Consider the following 10,556-nt stretch of genomic DNA (forward strand, 5'->3'; position numbering starts at 1 on the left):
TAGTACTAGTGTGACAAGTACCACAAATTTGGTGACTTAAGCCAAAGAAATGTATCTCCTCACAGTTCTGGAGGCTCAAAGTCCAAAATCAGAGTGTTGACAGGTGGGTCGCTAATGGAGTCTCTGAGGGAAAATCTGTTCCATGCTTTTTTCTTAGCTTCTAGTGCTGCAGGCATTCCTTGGCTTAGGCCCTATCTCTAGTCTTTACCTCTAGAGTCACAAGGCATTCTTCTTGTGTATCTTCACATCTTCTTCCCTTTGAGTATATCCTTTGGGTCTCCATGCATCTTCTTACCTTCTCATGATTTAAAATAACACCAGCCATTAAGACCTGTCATTGTCTGCTGTGACCCTGTTTCCAGGTAAGACCACATTCATGGGTCCTAGGTTTTAGCTCTTCATCATATGTTTTTGCAGGACACACTTCATCCCATCACACAGTATGTTTGTGATGGTTAATTTTATTTGTCGTTGGCTGGGCCATGTTAATCTGGTATTTGTCAAACATTATTTTGGATGTGTGTATAAGGGTATTTTTTTTAGATGAGATAAAGTATTTAAACTAGTGGACATTGAATAAAGTAGACTGCACTCCATAATGTGGATAGACCTCATTCAGTCAGTTGAAGGCCTTCGTATCACACAGGCTGACTTCCCCTGGGCAAGAAGGAATTCTTCCAGCCAGTGGCTTTCAGACTTGAACTGCAGCATTGGTTCCTTTTTGGGTCTCTATCCTGCTAACCTTCCCTGCAGATTTTGGACTTGCTAGCTTCCATGGATTAACCAGTGTATCAGTGAACTTTCACTCTGTTACAAGCCAGCCCAAAACACTAGCATAAAGCAACCATGTCATTTCCTCACAGTTCTGTGGATCTGATGGCAGTTTTTCTGGTTTGTGTCTGCATGACTGTTCTCTGTGGTTAACTGGTAACTCAATCTAGAGTTGCAGGTTGGCTGGTCTAGGTTGCCTCAACTGGGACTGGACTCTATCCCAAGTAGTTTCTCATCCTCCAGTAGGCAAACCCAGGCCTCTTCAGATAGTGTCTTAGCATTCTAAAAAGGAGTAAGAGGGAAAACAGCAAAGTGCAAACACTTTTATGAATCTCTGTGTGTCAGATTCGCTCTTGTCCTCATTTCCTAATCATGTCACATGGTGATGCCCAGTCAGAATAAGAGAGGTTTACCCAAGGGCATGAATATAGGGAGATATAAGGGAAAGGGGCTGTTACTGCTACAATTTACTACAAACTGAGTATCTTCTGTTGTGATACTATGTAAAGCACACAGACCAGCCTATGAAGTATCACCAAAATTACTGAACTTGAATCTAATCCAGCTCTAGCATTAACTCCCATTTTCAAGAAATTCAAGGATAAAAGAACAAGAAAAATGACACCATAAGGAAGCAAATAGACTGGTGGCCACTAATGCAGCTCACTAAAATGTCCTCACATCTGTGGCTTGCCTGCACATGATAAGATATTCTTTCTGACCTTTTTTGTTGGGGTGGTACCATATGATCAGTTCTGGCCGATGAGATGAAGAGTAATTGATTTCTAGGTTGAGCATTTAATCACATGAATGACACCTTTCAGAGTTCTTTCCTTCTGTTGCTAAGATGGCCAGGAAATGTTCTTCATAGTAACTCCTTCATCATCTGGGTCTGGGCTTGAGACTGGTTGTTAACAGATAACAGTGTCCTATTCAAACTGAGATGGATATGGAGAGGGATATATAGAAGGAGAAATAAAGCTTCATTGTTTAAGCCAATAAGATTCTGGAGTTGCGTGTTTCCACAGTGTAACCTAGCCTGTCCTAAATGTTACACAGAGAAATCTAGAATGTGATTCAGCCTTCAGAACAAGTGACCTAATTTCTTTAACAAGTCAGTGGCATGCTGGGAGCCCATGGCTTATGCCTGCAATTCCAGCTACTCAGTAGGCAGAGATCAGGAGGATCACAGATCAAACCAAGCCCAGGCAAATAGTTCAGGAGACCCTGTCTCGAAAATACTCAACACAAAACAGGGCTGGTGGAGTGACTCAAGGTGTAGACCCTGAATTCAAGCCCCAGTACCAAAAGAAGTCAGTGGCATGAAGAATGGTAATTAAGGGAGGGACTCCACTTTAGATTCAGAGTTACTGCAGCCCCTATAACTACTTGCTGTATATAGACCTTGTTCAAGTGCTGGTTTGAACCTTGAGAAAAGGTTTTTTTGTTGTGGTGGTTATGTTTTCTTGGTGGTACTGGGGTTTGAATTCAGGGGCTCGTGCTTGCTAGGCAGGTGCTCTACTACTTGAGCTACTACACCAGCCCAGTTTTTCTATGTTGGGTATTTTTGAGATAGGGTCTCACAAACTATTTGTAAGGGGCTGGTTTCAAACCTTGATCCTCTTGATCTCTGCCTCCTGAGTAGCTAGGATTATAGCCATGAACCATCAGCACCCAGCAAGAAAAGCCATTTTTTAAGATAATATTTCCTTATGAACTGGGTGCTATTGTTCATTTTGTTACATGTGATACTGGCTGTAAGCTTATGTTAAAAAAAAAAAAACCAAAACATGTTTTCAGAGCTGCAAAGGGAACTATATAGAAGTGAAATGAAATGATGTTTAATTTAATGTTTAAATGCCATTTAAAGCAAATGGCGTTTGCTTTAAAATATTTAAGTAAAGATGTGTGTGTGTGTGTGTGTGTGTGTGTGTGTGTGTGTGTGTGTGTGTGTGTTGCTAAGGGTCAGACCCAAGGCCTTAAGCATGCTACACAAATGTTGCAGCCCAAGCAGAGATTTTTTTTTTTTTTTTGGTGGTACTGGGGTTTGAACTCAGGGCCTTGTGCTTGGTAGGCAGGCACCCTATCACTTGAGCCAAACCCTCAGCCCTTTTCCCAAGCAAAGAATTTAACTAAAGCTTTTGAAGTTAACTAGGACAAATGCAACAATAAGTTGTTTAATCTAGGTGATGGATCTATGGGGCTCATTGTACTAGTCTGTTTTTTTTTTCTTTTGTATGTTTAAAGTTCTTCATAATAAAAAATAAAAATTGTGGTACAGAGGGCATCCTTGTGCATAAGTGTTTGTGCATTTGCTTAGATGAGATTCCCAGAAGGAAATTGGTGAAAGTTAGGAACAGGCTTGTTTGTTTCTTTGTTTGTTTGTGGTATTGGGAATCAAACCCAGGAGGGCTTCACACATTTTGCGCAATTGCCCTCTCCTGAGCCTAGGAATAGATTTAAAGCTTTTGGAACTTTCTGACAACTTGCTTCCCAAACTTTGTTACATAGATTTAGTCTTGGAAGGAAGGTTTTAGGAAAGTGGAGAAGAATAGGAAAGGCATTTCAAGAGGAACATTGGTGTAATCAAAGGCAGGGAGGTGAGCATTCATAAATCACGTTTGTGGAATGATGAATAGAAAAGTTTGGCTAGCTAGAGCAAAGAATAAGACTGAAATGAAACAGTACGGCTAGATCACAGGAACTTTAATACTTTCAGATATTTCCCATAACACTGGAGCCATTAAGGCTTTTGAGAATGTGACCTAGAGCGATTGTGTTCATGTTCAATAACATGGAAAACTGAAATGTCAATAATTTGTGTAAGAAGCACTGAATTAGGGCTTACAGATTGCTGGAAGGGATCTCCAGAGGTTATCTGATTGATCTCTTTGGCACAGGCCTAGTGCATTCTCTTTAAGTCTGTTTTCTCTGCCTTCTGTGGATTCAAAGGTGAAGCAATCAGTGCAGTATTTGTAACACAACTTCATGTATGATATTTGAGAGCTGGGGGATATACTCAGAGCACTTGCCAAGCAAGCTCAAGGCCCCAGGAGATCAGCCCCAGCACCAAAAACACCCAAATCATAAAATTTTTTCTACTATCATATATATGTATGTGGGTTTTTTTCAATTATCATATATATGATAATTTAAAATAGCATGCTTTAACCTTCATTTTCCTAGATCTTAAAAAACTCATTTTCTCACTGATGGATGTGGCTCAGTGGTAGAACATGTGAAGGGCCTATGTTTGATCCTCAGCACAGCAAAAGCAAACAAAAAACAAAACTTCATTTTCTCTTTATAAAACTATTAAATTTCAGGCAGTTGATATAAGGACACAAGGCTTTTACCTTTCTAATTTGCTTTTTTTTTTAATTTTTTTATTCTTTTATTCACATGTGCATACATTGTTTGGGCCATTCCTCCCCCCTGTCTGATTTGCTTTGCCTTTCACTGGTGAACTCTGTTATCTTTTAAAAGTTTCATTTGTCTTCCATTGGCACTCTCTCTTTCATTTGACCTTTTCTCTACCTGTGCACAGACTCCTACCTGTCATTGTGCTGTGCAGTGTGTGTGATTTAGGTTTTGCTATTCTTTCTTCCTGGAGCCCTTCTTCCTTGGCTATCTGCATAGCTAGCTTCTTCATTTACTTCACATTGTTACTCAAAATCTCTTTCTCAATAGGGCCTTCCCTGGCCTCCTTACCTGAAATTATGTGTCTTTCTACCCTGATCCCCTCCCCTCACACACACGCCTACAACATAAACACATTCTGTCTGTTCTCTGTTTTATTTTTCTCTTTTCCTGGACTTGAGGTAGTCAGCCTGTGTTCTGTGATTTGAGAGTTCTTATACATTACTTGTCTTTTCTGACTATTATTATGATACAACTTAATTTCTTCCTTTTAATGATATCGTTCACATACTGGGAAAGATGAGGGTTGTGTGGCCTCCTTTCCTTGGATGGGAGTTTAATTGGTTAAATTGTCCCAGGCTCCCACATACTTCTTTGGGTTTTTTTTATTTTGGTGGTCCTGGGTTGAACTCAGGGCTTTGTGCTTGCAAAGCAGTTACTCTACCACTTGAACCACACCTTTAGTGGCTCCTGCATTCATATTGTACAACTCTGCTTGTAAATATCTTACAATTTTTCCTATCATTGATATGATATTTATTGTTTCTTTCCCTCACTAGAATATAAGCTCCATGAAGGAGCTTCAAATAGTGCCTGGCATATGGAATTTTAGTAAATGTTTGTTGGCTGAAGGAGTACACATTGATTTGCACATCTGAATCTCTATACTGTGAAATCCTTGAGAAGTTTTAATATACTTAGTGTACAATATACACTTTTTGGTCACTTACTGTGGGCCAATGCCTGTCACAGCTCCTTGCATAAAGTTCAACATCCAGTCAATATTTACTTAAAGAATGACCCAAACATTGTATGCACATATGAAGAAAATAAAAATTTTAAAAAAATACAGCAAACATTAAAAAAAATATTTACTTAAAGAGATGTATAAAAACATAAAAGTCTAATATTCTTTTAGTCATGTATCCAATCAAGGCAAAGAAGAAGTGAAAATTATTGTCTCTCACTCGTTTAAAGACTTTTAAAAAGCAACACAGCATGGTCCTGTCTCAGGAGTAGCCCCCCTGTGGAAGGCATGCTTTATGGGGTTCACCTTGTAGGTGACTTTCCAACAGCCCTTTGTAACTCAACTCTGATAGCAAACATTCCAAAAGACAGTATGTGGCAGTGTGTATCAAACATGCATATACCCTTTAACACAGAAATCCAATTTGTAAAAATAAGTTTTAGTGAAATAACCAGATAAGGGATGAATGTACAAAGATAAAGATTTACAGCCATTCTGTTTATAAGATAGGAAAACTAGAAACTGCTATGCATCTATATATTAGAAAGTATGATACATACAGACATTACATGTCATATTTTATAATGAAATGTGAGTCATATATAAATGTAGAATGGAGACTTCTGGTTATAGATGGTGGAGTAAACCCAGAGTGGCGGCATATGCCTGTAATCTCAGCACTTGGGAGGCTGAGGCAGGAGGATCATAAGTTCAAGGCCAGCCTGGGTTACATGGTGAGATCCTGACTCAAAAAACAAACAACAACAACAAAAAAAAAATCCAAAACAACAGGAAAAAAAAAAGATGTTGGGGTAAAGGGATCTTTACATCATCCCCTTTCTCAAAACTCATTATTTATTATAAAAAGAATTTCCTTTTTTTTCTTTTCTTTTTTTTGGCAGTACTAGAGTTTGAACTCAAGGCCTCACACTTGCTAGGTAGGTGCTCTGCCCCTGGAGCCACTCTGCCGGCTCTGCTTTATGCTGGGTATTTTTGTAGTAGGGTCTCACAATCTATTTGCCTCAACTGACATTGAAGTGCAATCCTTCTAAGCTCTGCCTCCAGAGTAGCTAAGATTATAGGCATGAGCCACTGCCACCCAGCAAGAATTTCATTTTCAAGGAAACACTTATAACCCCTGACTCAAACTGGGACACATACTTATATGTGTAAGAACTGTTATATAAGGGATTTGGTGAAGGAGGCAGCTGAGAATTGTGCTCTCCCAGAGTTAGACTTAACTGAACATGGATGCGGTTATAAAAGGCTCATCCAGCAATCCTTTGATTCAACTGAAGAAAGCTGCGAGTGGCTTGAGGAAAATGGAGAATGTTCCATAGAGGCTGACATTAATAATGCAGAATGGCTGGGGAGATGGAGCCAAAGGAGAAACTGGGCAAGACACCAGAGAGACTGCTGGAGATATGAAGCCCAGTATCTTAGTTCAGGCCACCAAAACAAAATACCATAGACAGGGTGGGCTTAAACAACAGATATTGTTTTCTTTTCATTCTGAACTCTAGAAGTCTAAGACCCAGAGTGCCACCATGGTGGGTGTCTGGTGAGGCCTCCCTTTTTGTTGTCATACTGTGTTGTTGATTGAAAATAAAAGACATTTTCTGAAATGACACAATTACCATTTCAGCTCTTTAGAAAGACTGAAATATCACCATCTACATAAATAGGAGATCACAATCGTGTCTCTTCTTATAAGGACACTATTTCTATCACATCAGAGCCCCACTCTTGTGACCAGTTTAACCTTAATTACCTCTCCTTAGGTACTGTCTCCAAATTTAGCCATCTTGGGGTACCTAGGGCTTCAACTTATGAATTTGAGGAGTATTGGGGGCACAACTGATTCCATAATAGAAGATAAGAAAAAAGGGAAGGAGAAGGCAGCAGTGGCTGAGATAGACTCTTAAAAGAACAATTTATTGATGGGTGCTCTCAGAAAACACCATTAAGGAAGTGAGGGGAACAAGAAAGAGTAGAAGGAAAAGCTAACCAAAGATAAGGCCTCAGCCAAAGTCCAGCATCAGCCTGATCCCAAGGGAGCTCCGAAGTGCCCAACATTGCAGCAAGACACCAAGTCTTTGTACACTCTAGCCTATCAGCATCTGTCACGAGCCATGCTCAGGTAGAAGGCATAATCTCAAGCATTTGGAGGTAAGATTGCTCCTGTCATTTGAGGGTGTTTTTTAAGAATGGGACATCTATGAGCTATGGAGCTATTAGCAACCAGTACTTAACAGCAGCTAAGCAGATGAGTACCTTGGCTTAGACAAGGGGATTTGGGCAAAGCACAAACAACATCCAGCAAAGCAGCGCTTCTCAAAGGGTGAATTCTGGAACAGCAGCATCAGCTTCATTAGAGAACTTGTTAGAAATGCAGATTGCCTAGCCCCAGATCTACTGAATGACAAACTCTGAAGCTGGTGCCTGTAATCCTAGCTACTCAGGAGGCAGAAGTTAGAAGGATCGAAGTTCAAAGCCAGCCTGGGCAAATAGTTTGCAAGACCCTATCTCAAAAAAACCCATCACAAAAAAAGGGCTGATGGAGTGGCTCAAGGTGTAGGCCCTGAGTTCAAACCCCAGTACCAAAAAAAAAAAAAACCTCTGAGAATGGGACCTAAGAATCCGTATTTTAGCAAGCACTCTGCATGATTTTGATAGATGCCAAATGTTTTTGGTTTGTTGTATGTGACGTACTTCCCACAAGGTTCATGTGTTGGCAGTTTGGCTCCCAGTAGGTGGCACTATTTTGGGAGGTTATGGAAACTTTAGGAGGTGGGTCCTAGCAGACGAAGTAGGTCACTAGGGGTGGGTCCTTGGGGATATCTTGTCCCTGGCCTCCTCCTGTCTTTCTGTTTCCTGTTCACCACAAAGTCAACAACCTCCTCTTCTACATGTTCCTGTCGTCATGATACTCTGCCCAAGCACATGGGGCTAAGCGACCATGGACAGAACCCTCTGAAACCCTGAGCCAAAATAAATCCTTCCTCCCCTAAGTTGTTTATATCAGGTATTTTGAGAACCACTGTACTGCAGGGACCTTTGACTAGAAACTGTAAAACAGAAGGAAAATAAGGAAGACACAGAACATTTGTTGCAAGATAAATTACACAAAGAACATATGAAATTGAGAACTATAGTTGTCAAATAGATAAAAAAGAGCCCAAAGAAGAGATATGAGGATTTTTAAAGTAGTATTTTATTTTGTTTATTTATTTGTTTTTGCAGTACTGGGGGTTGAACAGTCTCACGCATGCAAGGCAAGCACTCTACTGCTTGATCCACACCCCCAGCCAGAGATACAGGGATTTAAAGAAAAAAAAAAAAATGACACAGAAGGTAAAAAGTGAGCAGGCAAAGCTAAGAAAGGAAATGGAAGAGAAAAAACATGTTCAGAAATGAAAGCCACAGAAGAAACAAAGGAATGATTATGATGATCGTAATCATAACCCTCAGAGTTCAACTAGGAAAACTAAAATCCTTCTAGATACTTAAGCAGAGAAGGAAACAATGTGGGGAATTAGTTACCAAGGAGAAGGCTGGAAAAGCAAATAGGGGATGTAACCCAGAACTGAAGCCCAGGACCATACTCACTGCTGGCCTGTGGAGGCACCATCACTGCCTCTGAACTGTCATTTGCCACTATGGCTGGTGACACTGAAGCTACTATCTACAGCGCACAGTCTCCCAGAACCCTCATATCCAGATGTAGAAAAAATGGCTTCATTCAGCCACCTGCAATCCCCCACCAGTGCTTCCCATTAGCAGAACCTAACCAGAAGTGGCTGTTGGGAGCTTGGGAAGGGCAGTTTTCAGTCTTCCAGCTTCTTGGAAAACAGAGAAGAAAATGGAAGAGTAGGCATGAACAGAAGCTAACACCATGTATCTGACCCAATAACAAGTCCAATTTCAGAAGGATCAGGATCAGAGGAGAGAGCTTGAGAAAAATTACAACATGAAATAGAAAAGAACAAAAGTGGAAAAAAGTGGTTACAGAGAAGATAAAAGAGGACTGGGCATCACTCAAGTGGTAGAGCACTTGCCTGACATGCACGAGGCCCTGAATTCCATCCCCCGTATCTCACACACACACAAAAAAAGTAATTATGAAAAAAAAGGAGATACAACCTACTTAAAATTCTAGGTCCTGAGAAAGACAATAGGTCAAGAACAGGAAAGATATTCAAGGCAACAAGACAATATCCCTGAAATTGAAAAACTTAAATTTTAGGATCAAAAGAGAATATTGTCCTGTTTTGTTTTTGAGACAGGGTCTTACCACGTTACCCAGGCTGGCCTCAAACTCCTGGGCTCAGGTGATTTCCAACTCAGCTGACTGAGTAGCTAGGATTACCAGCATGTAGCACCATGTCCAACTCAAAAGAGGATATTGTATTCTAGGAAAGTTTGAAATAGAACAGCCAACACTGGAATATGTCTTGGTAGAGTTACTGAACTTCAAGTATAAGGAAGAAATGCTAACACTTAAGTAGTGGAGCAGTTGTGAGAACCTGAGTTCAATCCCCAGTACCGGAAGGGAAGGAGGGAAGGAGGGAAAGAAGGAAGGATAAAAAGAAGAAGAAGAAGGAAGAAGGAGGAAGATGAGGAGGAGGGGAAAGAAGAAGGAGGGGGAGGAGGAAAGAAGAAGAAGAAAAGGAAGGCATTTAGGAGGAGGAGGAGGAGGAAAGAAGAAGAAAAGGGATCGTGGTTTGAAGCTAGCCCAGGCAAATAGTCCGAGAGACCCTATCTCAAAAAAAAAAAAATAAAAGAAAAACACCTATCATAAAAAAGGACTGGTGGAGTAGCTCAAGGTGAAGGCCCTGAGTTCAATCCCCAGTACAGAAAAAAGAAAAAAAATAGTAGGGGGTGGGGGGAGGAAGGAAAGAAAGAGAAAGAAGAAAGGAAGAAATCTGACTGGTTTCCAGTCAGAATAAGAGTGCCTCAAGTCTCAGGAGAGGGGCTGGGAGTATGGCTCAAGTGGTAGAGCATCTGCCTAGCAAGCACAAGGCCCTGAGTTCAAACCCCACTACCCCCCCAAGAAAATACTAACTGATATCTCCTGTCTTTACTTCTAGAAGATGATCTGGCAATGTTCACAGATCTGAGGTAGAGACTGAATCACAAAAATCTGAAATCCAGCCACACTCCTTTTAGCTTAAAGGTAACAGCCAGGTATCCCTGAGCATGTTAAACTTCAGAGGACAGTGGACCCACATGTCCTTGATAAAACTCGTGGAGACTTCAGTGAGCTAATCTGTTGGGTAGATCAGGTGTCCTGCAATCTTTCCTCAAACACCTAATGTGCTGGATAAATACACACACAAACACACACACATATACACATTTTTTAAAAAGTGTCTTGCTCTGAGGTCCAGGCTAGCCT

This window comes from Castor canadensis, chromosome 7 (assembly GCF_047511655.1).
Source record: "Castor canadensis chromosome 7, mCasCan1.hap1v2, whole genome shotgun sequence".
NCBI classification, from domain to species: Eukaryota; Metazoa; Chordata; class Mammalia; order Rodentia; family Castoridae; genus Castor; species Castor canadensis.